The sequence below is a fragment of the Schistocerca gregaria genome, chromosome 7, assembly GCF_023897955.1.
Source record: "Schistocerca gregaria isolate iqSchGreg1 chromosome 7, iqSchGreg1.2, whole genome shotgun sequence".
Taxonomy (NCBI): Eukaryota; Metazoa; Arthropoda; class Insecta; order Orthoptera; family Acrididae; genus Schistocerca; species Schistocerca gregaria.
This window is the reverse complement of record NC_064926.1, coordinates 449,913,253-449,930,549: the sequence shown is the minus strand read 5'-3', so window position 1 is coordinate 449,930,549 and position 17,297 is coordinate 449,913,253. Positions and strand designations below refer to the sequence as shown.

At 43.4% G+C, this 17,297-nt stretch overlaps 1 protein-coding gene across 2 annotated transcripts in view; it reads left to right on the top strand.

Annotated features, from left to right (window-relative positions):
* LOC126281243 (uncharacterized) overlaps positions 1 to 17,297 on the top strand; it is a 981,147-nt gene that overhangs the window by 423,888 nt on the left and 539,962 nt on the right. For both annotated transcript variants that reach the window (XM_049980028.1, XM_049980026.1), the window contains exon 4: positions 7,220 to 7,268. The gene's annotated coding sequence lies outside the window, so the exon portion shown is untranslated. The remainder of the gene's footprint in view (positions 1 to 7,219; positions 7,269 to 17,297) is intronic.

Sequence of the window (17,297 nt, the reverse complement as noted above, 5' to 3'; positions counted from 1 at the left end):
TTGTTCTTAGTATAAGTTAGCTTAAATTAGTTTAAGTAGTGTGTACGTCTAATGACTGATGACCTCAGCAGTTTGGTACCTTAGTAATTAACACACATTTGAACAGTACCCTAACAATGGAATGGTTTCGGAGTGATTTCACGACGAAGATAACAATATACAACGCACAGTAATCTCATAAACAACATCTTTCGCAATGTTTCGATACCTTGTCCGTAAACCGAAACTTTCCATTTGCTTCCCCCGATTATGCACGTGAAACAATGGTTATAGTTTTACGTTTTGAGGTACACAGCTAATTTTTAACTTTAAATAAAACGCGGCCGTTATTGATAATGTTACTGCGTCATTCTTGCAAAATTTCCCAATCCGACTTTCCGGTCTTCTTGCTGAGGCCTTCTTTTAACTGCACTGCCTGCCTCTTTTATGAGTACTTTGTATCACTTGCGCCTAATTTCGTTCGCTCTAGCAACCTGTAGTGGTTGTGTTTCGTCTCAAGGTCAATGGAAAATCAAGCAAAACCGTTACAGTCTGCTGGAGTGTACGTTTGGCAGTTATTTTGGGTCTGTACCTTCGTTATAAGCGATAGCAAATTGTACTCACTACCACGTTACATGACGCTGTTGCAAAAATACAGTGACAGTAACTAACCTACAGAAACACTAAATACGTATAAAACCGAAAATAATGCGTCAGTAAAGAAAGGAAAAGTACAACGTGAATATTAAATAACTGGACAAACTTCAGAAGTTGATTTCTGTAAGGACATTGAAGAACATTTTATATCTAAATACACCCGGAGGTAGAATAATGCACTTGATAGTGTTGGTTCATTTGACTCTCGTGTTGGACACTGATTTTTCGTAATACGACAGGTAATGTGGCTGATGCATAATGGAGTACCAGCCCATTTCTGTATCATTGCTCGCCAAGACCTCAAAAACATCTTCCACAGGAAATAGGAAGGACGAGGTGGGGCTTGCGCCTAGCCACCTCTATCATCGTACTTAAATATCGATTTCTTACTTGTGAGGGCATCGGAAAATTTATTTGTGTACCGAACCAGTAACTGATATAGAGACACTCGAACAACGTCCGTTAGGGTGAGCAGTCCAAAATGTGACGTGTGGAAGCTTGCATTGCATTCAATGGCGGTCACCCACTTTTTTGTAAGGTGGAAGAAATTAATATCACTTAGTGTGTAATGGAATGTACTAATTACCTTACTGCAGACTCACCATCCATTTCGGGGCATATGAACTTTTTTATCCCCGTTCCTGTCAGGAATCACCGTTTGTAACTTGTTTTCTCACTCAGTACTCATCCTGCGTTTGCCATTGAACTGCTTCTTGTAAGACACGGCTGTGAAAGATCGAGACGTCGCTTGTATGAGACGGTCGCTTTAGCTGATGTCACAGAATAATGTCGCGAACCACCTTTACGATTCCCAAACGGTAATTAGAAACGTTCACAGTGAGTCGGACAATTTTTATATATTATTTAAATACTTTTTACACTCATACAGCAGAACCACTCTTACTTTGCCCTGAGTGTTATTTTTAAAGGATGTTCGTTTCCTTTGGCCTGCCATTTGAACTGCAAAAAACCAGGACTTTATTTGCTAGCCATATGCAACTTAACGGCACTGCTGGCAACATACAATTGCCAGGGAATAATAAATGTTCAAGTGTGTATTAAATCAAAAATGGTTCAAATGGCTCTGAGCACTATGGGACTTAACATCTGTGGTCATCAGTCCCCTAAAACTTAGAACTACTTAAGCCTAACTAACCTAAGGACATCACACACATCCATGCACGAGGCAGGATTCGAACCTGTATTAAATCCTAAACACCCAAACTGCTGAGGTCATCGCTCCCTAGACGTGCACACTACTTACACTAATTTAAACAAACTTATACTGAGAACAACACATACGCCTGGTAAAGTACTCACTCTTTTTCATTTAAAGAGAAACTATACAACACCTTTTTGCGGAATCTCGTGCTGCAATGAGAGTTCCGCTAAATTTACTCGCCATTCTATGTTGCGCCAGCTCGAATAAGAAAGTGAGACATCAGGGATCAGAGTGATTCGAAATTCGATGATAATTACACAGATTGTTTATTGTGACATTCTGTAAAAATTTCGTCATGGCATATATAATTTTTAAAGAACTTTGGTAAACCGTTCAATAGGCTGCACGTTTTCTTCAAGAAATATCAAATAAGAAAAGATAAAAACTTTCATTTTATTATGATCACATTCTCGTTAAAAGAAAGAAAAATTATTTCTCTCACTGTTCAGATCATAGACCGCTCTGTTTTTTGTCGAAAAATGGTTACTCATTTAAAACAAACTTAAAAATAAGGAATTAGTCATCGTCATATTTAAATAACAATACTGATTCAAACCATTAAAATTATAATTAATCATGTTTTACTCTACAGACCACAAAAATGATAGTTGCCTCACAGTTGCCTGACGCTCACCAAAACGCTAATCAGCGTAATTATTTCCATAAGAACCACGTAAGTAAAACATGAATAGTATCCTTTACGAGATAAAGCAAATAATTAAATACTATGAGCTCAGCCACATATAAACAGTTGCATTTTACGAGATACGCATAACCAATTAGGATCATTTAGAAGACACGAGGAAAGAATAGATAGTTAATAACATCTTATTCCAAATTACAGTTCTCAGCATTAATGAAAGCAGTGGAGCTTATCCGTAACCTGTAAGTCAAAAGTTAACAGGTATGAAATGTGCATTTTTTTCTTTTTATTCGGTGGCATAATGTAAGATCAATGTTGTCTAGCAGTTCCATTTGGTGGTAAAAATGCTAGAAATAGTTCGACTGGTCTCATCCAAATGTCACCAATGGCGAAGTATCTCTTTCGACAAAATGTAAATAAAAAATAGTGTTTGTAACATGTTATTAGTTTAAAAATTCTACACTGTAAATTGATAGTAATATTGTTACGTAGTACAATGAAGAATGTATTCCACAGCATACGAGGAGAAAAGGCGTTGATACTATTGTAATGAACTCACGCATGCTGTCATCATTGGAAATGAAGAGAATCGACACATTGTCACTGAATCACTAGACCACATGTCTTCGCAATGTGTCTCTCTCGCCGACTGATTCATAACAATGAGCAGAGACGTAGGACAGGTTACAAACAAGTAACGTAGGAACTACCGACAAAATAAAATATTTACCATCCGAATTCAGGCTATCGCTGTGAAAAGTAGCATTGGACTCGACCATTGAGTTCGCCCTCCACTTTCCCAAGCTTTATCTGTTCCTTTTGCCATGAATGTGTCTTCCTCCATGGTAAGTCTCGCATTACCTCAGTGCCTGTTCGTCGCTTTCCGCGGCAGAGAAAGCTCGCCTTGCGAACGACAGGGCCGCTCTGAAAGGGTTTTGTGAGAAAGTGAAAGGGAGCGAGGACCTGAGGCGAGGCAGAATGCTGGTCTGCTGGTTCTAGCGACGTGTTCCGCTCGCTTCCTTGCGCCGTATGAAATCGCGATTGTTTCACAGCAGAATGCCGCCTCTACGATTTGTAAGCGCGCTTTATAGACCTCTGGAGTGTCTTCGTAATGCGCTCGGCAAAGAGGGGGAGTGAGAATGAGTTTCTAACACAACATTGGTATCGGCATCCCGACTGCTTGACGCTAGCGGCACTCTTTCGTCGTCAAACCCTTTTAGCATAGAAAAGAGAGTGGAGCTGGGGTTCACGGAGTCATTCGTTAGCACAGGAACCTTACGTGATCTATTATTTTATTCGCTGTCTACTTCATGCTCCTCAATAACGTAAATTACGAACTGAACACCACTGTATACCACTACATGTAGAACTAACTGAAAAGAACTCGGGATACCCACTAGCACCCATTATGACAGTCTCAACTCGGGGATAATTCAAAGTGCCTGTTCTTTCCCAGCTCATTTTCTCACTCCTACACCGCATTCACTCGTTAACAACAGAACAACTGCGAGCATTATCGAGAACAACTGTTGACGGTGTAGGCCCGTAGCGTGCAAAACCATTCCTCTCAACTGACCCCGCACACCAGTTCTCTGGCCAAGAGAGCAACGCTAAACTTTCCAGTTGGAGAACGTTTGAAGAACGGAAATGGAAAATCTGACGTTTGTAAGGAGGATAGAAAAACAATATATCTCTGTTTGTACATAACTGAGTTGTATGCAAAAGCGTTGCGAAGGTATTATGATATCACAGAATTATGCTGGTCACCACAGCTCCACAAAGGAAATAATTAAGAAAATAAATACTTCATTAAGAAAACCGGGCGTGGGTCGTGCTTCGGTAGCTCAGATGGTAGAGCACTTGCCCGCGAAAGGCAAAGGTCCCGAGTTCGAGTCTCGGTCGGGCACACAGTTTTGATCTGCCAGGAAGTTTCATATCAGCGCACACTCCGCTGCAGAGTGAAAATCTCATTCTGGAAACGTTCTAAATGTTGTACCAGGAACCTAACCGGTTATACATACCAGTAAGAAAAATTTTAGAAGTTGATTCTTCAAAAGAAGAAAAAAGCAACCAGCCACGATTAATCATCATCATCAACAACAACAAAAACATCTTAAATCATTGCTAGTCCTAGGCTGGGTCTGTTAGGAACACAGGTCTCACCATATTTCTGTGTTCACTCTTTTCCAATCCTCGCCTCTTTTTTCAACACACTCCTCCAAACCTTCAGCCGTGCATCCCTTAGTCTTTCTCTTGGTTCGAATCTTCATTTCCTTTATCATTTTCTTTACCTGCCAATATCATCTTCGCCTTGATGTTTTTATCCTTCTCTGCAAGGGTTCCTCTTACAGTATTTCCCTTACCCTTTAATTCCTCATCCTATCTCTCCTTGCTACTCAACCCTACTTCGGAGTAACTTCATTTCCCATGCCTGTAGTCTGTTTACATCTATTTTCTTCATTACCCACGTTTCATGTGCTAGCTCAGTATTGAAAGGTAACTTCTACATATCACTTAATTGATTTTTTGTGTGACATCTTTGTTGCAAACCAATTTCCTAACACTTTGCACGAATGATTCTGCCTATCGGCCACGTTTACCGATCACTTTCCCATTTCTTCCATTCTCCTCTATCGCACTTCCCGCCTTCTTCAACAGTTCACATCCAAGTACGTGATACTTTCCGCCTTCTACAATGGCTCACCTCCTGTCCTTATTACGCTAATTGGTCTATCTTTATTGGTTAAATTGGCTCTGAGCACTATGGGATTTAACTGCTGTGGTCATCAGTCCCCTAGAACTTAGAACTACTTAAACCTAACTAACCTAAGGACATCAAACATCTGGTCGCGGTGGTCATGCGGTTCTAGGCGCTGCAGTCCGGAACCGCGGGACTGCTACGGTCGCAGGTTCGAATCCTGCCTCGGGCATGGATGTGTGTGATGTCCTTAGGCTAGTTAGGTTTAAGTAGTTCTAAGTTCTAGGGGACTGATGACGTAAGATGTTAAGTCCCACAGTTCTCAGAGCCATTTGAACCATTTTTTGACATCACACACATCAAGGCCCGAGGCAGGATTCGAACCTGCGACCATAGCGGTCGCGCCGTTCCAGACTGTAGCGCCTAGAGCCGCTCGGCCACTTCGGCCGGCGGTCTATCTTTATTTCTAGTTGCAACTGTTAATAACGATATTTATTTACACAAATAGCTCCGTTACTTGTATGTAACAGACAGGTTAGCTTCAGGCAACTGTTGACGTTTATAATACATTTGTTGTGGTTTACTTGAGTTGTTGCTATTTTTTCCAACAACTAATGTAAACAACGAAAGTAATATGTATGCGAACAGCCGTCTGAAGATGAGCTTGTCGGTTCGAAATCGGTAACGGCGCTACTTGTGTAAATAAGCAGCGTTATTAACAGCGATTGTTTTCTTCTACATAACAATCACCTTATATTTTATACATGGCCTCAAAAAACGTCAGTTTTCGACAAAGTAGCGGTAAGAATGTTTTCATTCTAAGTGAATTTTTTTGTGACAATACTTTTACAGAAGTGAAGCATTAACTTTTAATTAATGGAACTGTAATAAAAAAAACACTTCAGGTATATTTTAAACTTTGGGAATCTAGAGGGAAGCACAGTTCGCCACAAATACCAACACATGTTTGAAAGACTTTCTCCATAGGTTGGCATCTGGATCAAGCCTAAGGATGTGCAACTCGGTACAGACAACGCAATATCACTGAAAATACGTTTTTTAAAACGTTGCACTTAGAAGTTTTACATTACCATTTCATTTGATCAGATTGCTTTCGACATTGGTTAGCATTACATAGCAAAAAATAGCAACACCAGATAAAATATTAATGCCGCAACTAACAATAGAAACGAAAGAAAATCCAAACGCGCAAAGAACGACCCCACAGGTTAACAAGGTACCTACAGCGTAGTGCAAGAGGCAAGTGTTGTGGTGGTAGGGAAGAGGGTTTAACAACAGTGGTCGCTTGCTGTCGACTTGCCTGATTTGTGTCCTGACCTCCGCGTGAGCTTCACTGCAACACATCTTTCACAGCTGCCAACGCTAAAGTAATTTTGAGTGGAGTGTAGCTATGAATAAAAGTACGTAGCAACGGCAGTGTCCTTGGCTGTCCTGGCGCCTATTGTTTAACAAGCATCATCTGTTAGTGATGTACTCTTCTAATAATACACACATCAAAAACAGTTTTCATCATCTCGGTTCCGAAAGTTCCGGAACCTGTACAGAACCGCACGGCCACTCCGGCCGGCAACTAATTTAATTGTTTCAAGTTCCACTCGCTTGACCCTTCTATCTTATTCCATTTTCTACTTCCGTCATCCTATATATTGTCTATTTTGTTTTGTGCTTACGAAGTGCTGTACACCAGCATGCAGAAATCGCTCCTCTAAATGAATTCATCCATAACATGGTCTAGCGGTTCTAGGCGCTCAGTCCGGAACCGCGCGACTGCTACGGTCGCAGGTTCGAATCCTGCCTCGGGCATGGATGTGTGTGATGTCCTTAGGTTGGTTAGGTTTAATTAGTTCTAAGTTCTAGAGGACTGATGACCACAGATGTTAAGTCCCATAGTGCTCTGAACCATTTGAACCATCCATAACAGATGTTAGAATTAATGAACCACAACTGCAGGAAAATATCTAACAATTTATATCATAGCATTTGCTTACTTTTGTTTCAGGGGAATGTGTCTCTACGTGCTGGCTGCACAAGATGAGCTAAGCCGGGAGGTGAGTACGCCAACTGTTAAGTTCAAACGTCTCAGCATTTTATTTTCTATATAGAAACAATTGAAAACAAAGATTGTCTTGTTTGATGAAATGAGGCACCAATGGAAGTTCATGATTGTTGTTATTTTGTAACTTACGGTTGAAGATATGACCAACTCATCGGCAAGCTTTTGCTCTATAGGAGAAACAGGTCGTTAACATTTTATCAGGCGTTAAATTTGAATTTTGTCTTATGTGAAAACTGAGAGTTCAGCATAGTTGCAATGTTTTGTTGATATGGGATACTAAAACCCAGATGTTCATTAAAATCACTCACATTACGAATCTTTTTCTATGTCATTGTTGCTGTTATTAATATCTACGCTGCAGAGATTATTTTATGTTTGTGCTATTGTAAGACAGTTTTCCACGAAATACATCTATGTGTTTAATGTTCTGTATATATTTAATGCCACAAAATACTGTATTCATCTGGAGGTTGCAAAGGACACAGCTAGAAAGAAATCTTTACATATTTGTATAATTTCTTTCGATGCTACTCAGTGGCATGTTGAATTCTCACAGAAAACATCAATAACTGAAACATAACTCAAACCCTCTTGAATACCTGCAACTGGTCTCGTAGCTTCCCATGCACTCACTTAAAAATTTGTTGGAGATAAGAAAAATATAATTTTGCTCCATCATCAGACAAATACCTTTTGCCACTGCTGTGACATCGTCAATAATGCCTTCGCGATCGATTCCGAAATTAATGTTAATAGCACTAAAAATGTTATCAAATTTAAAATAAATTATGGAAAACCCACAAACGATGCTACAGCTGAGGTTAAACATGTTTGATTGAAGACAAAAAGAAATTATGTTTTTATAAGATGAATTTATTTAAAGGAAAAAGAGAACAAATATGAAGAAAATACAAATTTAAAAAACGGTCTCTGCTTCACTTGCCTTTTGCTGCTAGTATAACAGTATTTGGAGATGAAGTCCAAAGTATTAACGTAAATTGATACACTTCATGACTTTTTTAATATTCATCACAAACTATATAACTTTCTTCAATAATTCGTATGCGGCAAATGCTGCAGCTTGGAAATTTTCGTGCTTTAATAATTCAGGTCCCCGTCCGTCCCCATCTAGTCAAAGTTCGTATTGTTTGTTGAAGTTAACGATGGAAAGGTTTCTGGATTAGAACTACGTTGGCTGTATGCCGTGCCTGCAAATGTTCTGCCTCTAAAACGCTCTGAAAATCTTGCCTCATCTTAAATTTTCTTCGAATTTAACAAAATAAACGAATAACGTACGACGTTATAGGAGCCTAATTACACTAGAAGGATCATTCTGTATGCATCAGAGACAGAAACTTTGAGGAGGAAGAGGTTTAGGCAGCCAGTTATGACAGAAGAGAACGCAGGATTTTGAGGGGTGGGGGTTGTTTGGGGGGAAGAGACCAAACAGCGAGGTCATCGGTCTCATCAGATTATGGAAGAACGGGGAAGGAAGTCGGCCGTGCCCTTTCGAGGAAACCATCCCGGCATTTGCCTGGACCGATTTAGGGAAATCACGGAAAACCTAAATCAGGATGGCCGGACGCGGGATTGAACCGTCCTCCTTCCGAATGTGTGTCCAGTGTCAGAATTTTGAGGCAACTATGTAGGCAACAGATGTGTTGACGGGGAAGCAGTATTAAGATCTAACCAAGAGCTGTGCAAGAGCCATTGAAATCATGTTAGATACAGAAGGACGCTATTCAACGGGCATGTGTACAGAATAAACACTTACTGGGTGATGAAAAGGATCTGGAAACTTCTAACTTTGAAGGAAATAAAATTGAGATGTTTTCAAGAATAGCCGGCCGCGGTGGTCTCGCGGTTCTAGGCGCGCAGTCCGGAACCGTGCGACTGCTACGCTCGCAGGTTCGAATTCTGCCTCGGGCATGGATGTGTGTGATGTCCCTAGGTTAGTTAGGTTTAAGTAGTTCTAAGTTCTAGGGGACTAATGACCACAGCAGTTGAGTCCCATAGTACTCAGAGCCATTTGAACCATTTTTTTTTTTTCAAGAATACGCATAAGGTCTACAAAGTATGAACTGCAGGAAAAACGGTAGGAAACTGAGATAAAATCAGGGAGATGGTACACAATTACCAGAGATTTAGAATCGCATAAGAATGTAGGAGAAGTAGAGGGCGTCTATGGACTGAAAAGACAGCCTTATCGAAAGCTCAAGAGATAGTGGTAGGGTGTCAAGACTCGCAAGAGAACGTGACCTAAGCTTGATTGTTTATACTGGTATGTGTATCTTATGGACAAAACCAACTTCCGTATGACGTGGCACTAACAAGTAACATAACTCGACGAATCTTGTACCATACATGGGAAGAACTGATAAGTATGCTACATAACGTAACTGAAATAAATAAGCTGAAAACGAAGACAAATGTCACTTTTATTCAAAGACAATAATTACACTGGACTCACCGTGATTCATGATGGTCCCCTTGACATTACAGAAGGCGGGACGTGATTATTAAACGGATGTGTGAGCGCCAGGGACAGCAGTGTATGCTTGCGACGTGCTGCGACGCTGGACTCAACGTTGTTAAGGAGTTTTCGTCAGAAGGGGTTCTATTCCTCCATCAGCGTGGTTGGCAACCGTTGGATTATCGATGGTTATGCGAACGTGATGCAGTACGTCTGACCAACAGATCCCACACGTGGTCGATGGAATTTAGATTGGAACGGTCACGACAGTCCATTCACCTAATGTCCTCTCGTTCCAAGAGCTCCACCTGCGCAGTTTGACGCGGTCGAGCATTATCTATAAGAAAGGAGTCAGGGCCATATCCACCCCTGAAGAGACGCAGATGGGGAAGAAGGACAGTGTCACAATCACGTTGACCATTGGCTGTACCATGTTCAAAGATTTGGATATTGGTACGACCATGCAGCATTATGCGTCTCCACAGCATAATACCTGGTCCACCAACCCGATTATGTTCGGCAGTGTTCCCAGGTGCACGCATACTCTCGAACGACGAGAGATGGGATCACGTAATGCAGCAAGGAACACTGTCGAGAAGGAGCTGATAGTCCAGGTGATACAGTGTGAGGGGACAATGTCGCCTGGATGTACTGATCTCCAAATCTTTGAACATGGTTAACTCCCATAGACCTTATTGTGACAATGTATTCATCTTCTTTCAACCATAGCTTCGTGTATATGGACCACAACGCGCGACCATATCGAACTGCCCAGGTGGCGAAGCTCCATTCGGCGAATGGATTGGCCTACCCATTCCGCCCACTTAAACCCACCCAGTACATATGGGATGCATCGGGGAGACCAATTGTAGCACGTTCACATGCACCAACGCCCATCCAGCATTTTTCAAGCACGATGGTGCAATAATAGAACGCCCTACTACAAGAACTTCAATCAACTTTGTAGCCAGCTTGTGAGCACGTAGAGCATAGACTGCCGTCGGTGGTGATCTCACATCCTATTAAGGGAGGTAGGATGTCAAACGGGCCGACTTGGAGCAGGAGGGTCACTACACGACATTTTAATTTGTACTGTCTATACTTTTACAAATAACTTCATAAAACTTTGTCAGCGTGACCAGGAAGGATTGAGGACTCACACTCATCGCAGTGGAAGTTCAAAAACGTAGCAAAATATCTTTTATTACATCTGAAATTTCGTAATTTTTTCACGTATTACTGGCTGCATTTGTTGCTATAGGTACACTTTTCTTCCTGCTGAAAAATAATGCCTCCGAAATTTTTATGTGGAAACACTTAACTCTTTTTAAATAAAACAAATATTATTAACACTGTACATATTATTCTCGGCGTCTACATATTTGCAGCCCTCTGCCGCTAGAGGGCTCCGAATTGTAGCGTGCAGCATGGTGTAGTGTGTAGCATGGTGGTTAACTGTGCCGGTGCATGAGAAACAGCGTGCTGTAATGGGGTTTCGAATTCGTAGAGTCTGTCCACATATTTGAGCACCCTCTCACTCATCATGTCAATGCCAGATCACACACGAGCGATGCGACCTCTGCAACAGTCCGATGCCTTGACGTCACTGTCTCGATCAGCCTCCATACAGTCCCGACTGGTGCCATCCGGTTTTCATCTGTTTCCAAAACTTAAAGAACACGTTCGAGAATTTCATTTTGACAGTGATGAAGCGGCGCAGACAGACGAAGGCTTGTGGCTCCGTCAAAGAAGTCAAATATTCTACAGTGACGGTATCAACAAATTGATGTCTTGGTAGAAATGGGTCCGCTGCCAGGGCGACTACAGAAATAATTATGTAGACACGAAGAATAAAAATGTAGAATGTTAATTGTTGTTGTTGCTGTCTTCAGTCCTGAGAATGGTTTGATGCAGCTCTCCATGCTACTCCATCCTGTGCAAGCCGCTTCATCTCCCAGTACCTACTGCAACCTACATCCTTCTGAACCTGCTTAGTGTATTCATCTCTTGGTCTCCCTATACGAATTTTACCCTCCACGCTGCCCTCCAATGCTAAATTTGTGATCCCTTGATGCCTCAAAACATGTCCTACCAACCGATCACTTCTTCTAGTCAAGTTGTGCCACAAACTTCTCTTCTCCCCAATCCTATTCAATACCTCCTCATTAATTATGTGATCTACCCATCTAATCTTCAGCATTCTTCTGTAGCACCACATTTCGAAAGCTTCTATTATCTTCTTGTCCAAACTATTTATCGTCTATGTTTCACTTCCACACATGGCTACACTCCAAACAAATACTTTCAGAAACGACTTCGTGATACATAAATCTACACTCCTGGAAATTGAAATAAGAACACCGTGAATTCATTGTTCCAGGAAGGGGAAACTTTATTGACACATTCCTGGGGTCAGATACATCACATGATCACACTGACAGAACCACAGGCACATAGACACAGGCAACAGAGCACGCACAATGTCGGCACTAGTACAGTGTATATCCACCTTTCGCAGCAATGCAGGCTGCTATTCTCCCATGGAGACGATCGTAGAGATGCTGGATGTAGTCCTGTGGAACGGCTTGCCATGCCATTTCCACCTGGCGCCTCAGTTGGACCAGCGTTCGTGCTGGACGTGCAGACCGCGTGAGACGACGCTTCATCCAGTCCCAAACATGCTCAATGGGAGACAGATCCGGAGATCTTGCTGGCCAGGGTAATTGATTTACACCTTCTAGAGCACGTTGGGTGGCACGGGATACATGCGGACGTGCATTGTCCTGTTGGAACAGCAAGTTCCCTTTCCGGTCTAGGAATGGTAGAACGATGGGTTCGATGACGGTTTGGATGTACCGTGCACTATTCAGTGTCCCCTCGACGATCACCAGAGGTGTACGGCCAGTGTAGGAGATCGCTCCCCACACCATGATGCCGGGTGTTGGCCCTGTGTGCCCGGTCGTATGCAGTCCTGATTGTGGCGCTCACCTGCACGGCGCCAAACACGCATACGGCCATTGGCACCAAGGCAGAAGCGACTCTCATCGCTGAAGACGACACGTCTCCATTCGTCCCTCCATTCACGCCTGTCGCGACACCACTGGAGGTGGGCTGCACGATGTTGGGGCGTGAGCGGAAGACGGCCTAACGGTGTGCGGGACCGTAGCCCAGCTTCATGGAGACGGTTGAAAATGGTCCTCGCCGATACCCCAGGAGCAACAGTGTCCCTAATTTGCTGGGAAGTGGCGGTGCGGTCCCCTACGGCACTGCGTAGGATCCTACGGTCTTGGCGTGCATCCGTGCGTCGCTGCGGTCCGGTCCCAGGTCGACGGGCACGTACACCTTCCGCCGACCACTGGCGACAACATCGATGTACTGTGGAGACCTCACGCCCCACGTGTTGAGCAATTCGGCGGTGCGTCCACCCGGCCTCCCGCATGCCCACTATACGCCCTCGCTCAAAGTCCGTCAACTGCACATACGGTTCACGTCCACGCTGTCGCGGCATGCTACCAGTGTTAAAGACTGCGATGGAGCTCCTTATGCCACGGCAAACTGGCTGACACTGACGGAGGCGGTGCACAAATGCTGCGCAGCTAGCACCATTCGACGGCCAACACCGCGGTTCCTGGTGTGTCCGCTGTGCCGTGCGTGTGATCATTGCTTGTACAGCCCTCTCGCAGTGTGCGGAGCAAGTATGGTGGGTGTGACACACCGGTGTCAATGTGTTCTTTTTTCCATTTCCAGGAGTGTATATTCGATGTTAACAAATCTCTCTTCTTGAGAAACGCTTTCCTTGCCATTGCCAGTCTACATTTTATATCCTCTCTACTTCGACCATCATCAGTTATTTTACTTCCTAAATAGCAAAACTCCTTTACTACTTTAAGTGTCTCATTTCCTAATCTAATTCCCTCAGCATCACCCGATTTAATTTGACTACATTCCATTATCGTCGTTTTGCTTTTGTTGATGTTCATCTTATATCCCCTTTTCAAGACACTGTCCATTCCGTTCAACTGCTCTTCCAAGTCCTTTGCCGTCTCTGACAGAATCACAATGTCATCGGCGAACCTCAAAGTTTTTACTTCTTCTCCATGAATTTTAATACCTACTCCAAATTTTTCTTTTGTTTCCTTCACTGCTTGCTGAATATACATATTGAATAACATCGGGGAGAGACTACAACCCTGTCTCACTCCCTTCCCTACCACTGCCCTTCCTTTCATGTCCCTCGACTCTTATAACTGCCATCTGTTTCTGTACAAATTGTAAATAGCCTTTCGCTCCCTGTATTTTACCGCTGCCACCTTCAGAATTTGAAAGAGAGTATTCCAGTCAATATTGTCAAAAGCTTTCTCTAATTTACAAATCCTAGAAACGTAGGTTTGCCTTTTCTTAATATTTCTTCTAATAACATTTGTTATATTTAAAGAATTTGGAAGCTTTACATTTCAGTACGCACTTGTACTATACTGTTGCAGTTCTTTCTGTGAATGGTCGAAGTTTCATCGGAGCTGTGTTACTTGGCTGAGGTACATCTCGCGTTACGTTCTCTTCCTCCGTAAGTTTTGCTCACGAACGTACCGTAACTGATGGGCGTCAGAGACGGCTGCCACGCTTTGCCTTTGATAACAGCCGTCAGATGCGAGGAGATTGCTGCTGTCAATGCGTGCAGATGCATATCTACTATTTCCGAGCGAACATTGTGAAGCTAATTGCATACAATAGACATCTGGTGGCTTGCGCCTCGCAAAAGGTCATTGCTCCCATTGGCATACAAAGTTGCACCTCATGAATAGGCCAAACACCACACACACTGAGCAGTAGCTGAATAAAGGTGTGTAGTGTTGTCGGCGATTCGCGATTTGACCTATTTTCACACGATGCGAGCTGTAGATCGCACAAGCGCCCCAGTGAGGTGACTGATCCGAATTATGTGAGTCGGATGTAATTCAAGATGCAGGGCATTCTGTGATGGTTTGGGGGCCCATTCATTCAGATTATCATAGCGGAAATAGGTATGTTTGTTTCAATGTTCTCGACGACCAAGTGTTGTCCTTTCTTCTACATCTTCATGATTGGTATGCTATGGTCATTCCTGGTTTGATGAAGATTCAGGCACCCTATCGCAATTCGACTAGCAAAGAAAATCATCCGCCATTAATGACGCAGAACATTTCTGGCACTAAACATATCAACAAAAGTTTTGCACCGCCCATTTATTTCGGAATAAATGGCACAGAAAACAAAAAAATGCCTCTGAAACATGTATATGTATTCATTTGCAATGAGTCCAATTCACACAAAAAAGTGTAAAGACAAAATCGTTTGTTTCCGGTGGGAGGCTTTTCACAGCACGCCAGAGTCACGTCAGAAGGTCGTGGAATGTCTCTTTCTCGGATGCAGGCATCAATCCGTCGTGGTATACCATCAATGGCATCATCAAGCCAGCCCTGTCCCAACTGCCCCACTCTTCAGTATCGATCTGCGGTATCATACACAGATCGATCAAAGTCGACAACGGAGATCGATACCACAGACATTTGCTATGTCTCGCTGCAATCTGCAACAACGAATCCACAACAGCGCACTCACATGGAAGTCAATGTGGAACCGAACATGGAAGCGCCCTGTCCCAGTTCGTGACCTCAGCTGAAGCAATCAACATTATCGATTAGGAATATAGAATGTTATTCAAGTCTCAGATGAATGTTGAACATTGTACTTCAAGAGAGCAATTTTTTGATTAGTGGATCAACTGATGCTTTAATAGTCAATGACAGTTGTAAGTTATCTTTCTCTTTGTGGACACATGACTGACTCTCTTTGAGAGATTTTTGTTGTTAGGTGCAGGGTGTACGTATAAAATGTTCTCCGTGTGAAGAAGACTACCACCGTCTTGGTGGGGTTGATGTTAACTTCATTGACAAGTGCCTTAGTGAGCAATTCATCAGTGCGTATCCCCGATGTAAAAACGCAGTGATATTTGCGTAAAGGCTGCAGACTATATGAGGCTTAGTCGGGAGGTCATTGATGTATAGGTTGAAGGGCAGAGGTGAAATAACGGAACCCTGTGGAACAGCTTCAGCCGGAGGATTCAGTGCAGATCTATTGCCATCAACGGTGAAGTTCTTCCTTGTGGAGGCGAATGAGCTCCAACTTGGTGATTATTTTCTGCTGAAGGCCGAATTGTTCCGGTCGAATAGTTTCATGGTCCCGGAGGCAATGGGTCAGTTTTGCAAGCAACACCCTCTGAAGCATTTTCCCTAGCGTCGGTAGCAGGCAGATGGCGCGGCGATTTGTTGGCTGCACAATGTCGTGGCCAGGCCTCGAAATGGGTATCACCTCCCTAGTCTCCCCAGTCTACTGCTGAAAGATGAATTGTTCTGCCTGAATAATTGAACTGTCCCGGAGACACTGAGTCAATTTTGCAGGCAATACCCTCAGAAGTATCTTCCTGAGCGCGGTAGCAGTCAGATTGCGTGGTGATTTATTGGTTGTACAAGTCGTGGTCAGGCTACGGAACTGAGACGATGTTCCCAGTCTTGTAGGAGGGTGGGAAGTATGCGTTGACCAGACAGTCATTTATGATTCGCGTCGGAAGGACGACCGCTGTCTACATTGCTGATGTGGTCATTTCCTAGCCCCGAGTTGCTCGCCTTACGGATAACTTTGGTGACTTCTCTAGGTGTCGAGGTTGTTCCTGTATGGACTCTAACCGTAATCGTGTCCGTCCCTGGTAGCTGAGTGGTCAGCTCGACGCATTGTCATACCTAGCGGCCCGGGTTCGATTCCCGGCTGGATGGAGAGTGTTGTATGGGCGCACGACGGCATGCTCTTCAGCGGCCGCTCAGTAACAGATTGAGACGGGTGTCAAGAAAATACTTAGAATAGTAAGTTAAAACAGAACGTAAAGCACAGGTAACAAGGTTGGAAAAATGTGTGCCTACCCACATCGCAACGTGGGACGAAGCATGCCGTCAGCAGTAAAACATGGACAACACAAGAGGAAAGTGGTAGGGGGAGTTAAAACAGTATAGTAGATGGAAGTGGCTGGCTGACCTCAAGGAAAAAAGGGAGGAGCCTGCCACTTTGCAATACACTAAAACATCCAGCCTAAAAGCTTGGCCAGAGTCCAGACACAACACAAAACTTTAAAACCCTAGACACACAAGTCTCATCATTAGCTCCCCATCAACTTGTGCTTCTGCCCTTGCATCACGGTATAAAATGCAGTGTGCTAAAATGTGGCGGACAGAGATGTGCACACCACAAGCATCACAAAACGAGTGATCCTCCCGCCGTAATAGAAAGCTATGTGTGAGAGGACAGTGCCCAACCCGAAGACGCGTGAGGGTCACTTCCTCCCGCCTGAGCAACCGGCAGGAGGAACGCCATGGCCGAGTTGTTGACTTCACCAACCGCAATTTATTGGCCGTCACCACCAGTCATTCTTCCTCCCACAACGCCATGCACTTGTTGTGGAGTGCAGAAATGACAGACTGCAAGGGAGTAGGACATTGGACCACTTCCTGCTCTCTGCAG